The sequence below is a fragment of the Trachymyrmex septentrionalis genome, unplaced genomic scaffold (assembly GCF_001594115.1).
Source record: "Trachymyrmex septentrionalis isolate Tsep2-gDNA-1 unplaced genomic scaffold, Tsep1.0 scaffold19, whole genome shotgun sequence".
NCBI classification, from domain to species: Eukaryota; Metazoa; Arthropoda; class Insecta; order Hymenoptera; family Formicidae; genus Trachymyrmex; species Trachymyrmex septentrionalis.
Genome location: NW_017305071.1, coordinates 1,378,676 through 1,379,082, shown reverse-complemented (window position 1 = coordinate 1,379,082; position 407 = coordinate 1,378,676).

Here is a 407-nt window from a genome sequence, read left to right as displayed (position 1 = left end):
ATATATATATATATACACTTTTTAAACATTGCTTATTATTATTTTTTTTAAACAATAGTGCAACATCAAATCGATGAGTCGCGCCGCATCATTAAAAGAATTACAAATTATGTAGATTAAGTACAGATATTTGAACTTTCTGTCTTATAAATTTTTCTATCCTTTTGATTAGCGCTCTATGTTTTCATTATAGTAATATGTGTCTATCTAACGTTGATTTTTTCCATCGCGCTTTATTCCGACTTTCCGAGAATCAAAATTCATAAAATATCGAGTGTAAATAACAAAATATTATGAATGTAATCCCAACATAAAGCATGAATCAGTCAAATTGCAAAAAGAAATTGCGCATATGTACCGAAGGCACACGCATAATAGGATCGTTCTTGAATGATACTTAATGAACT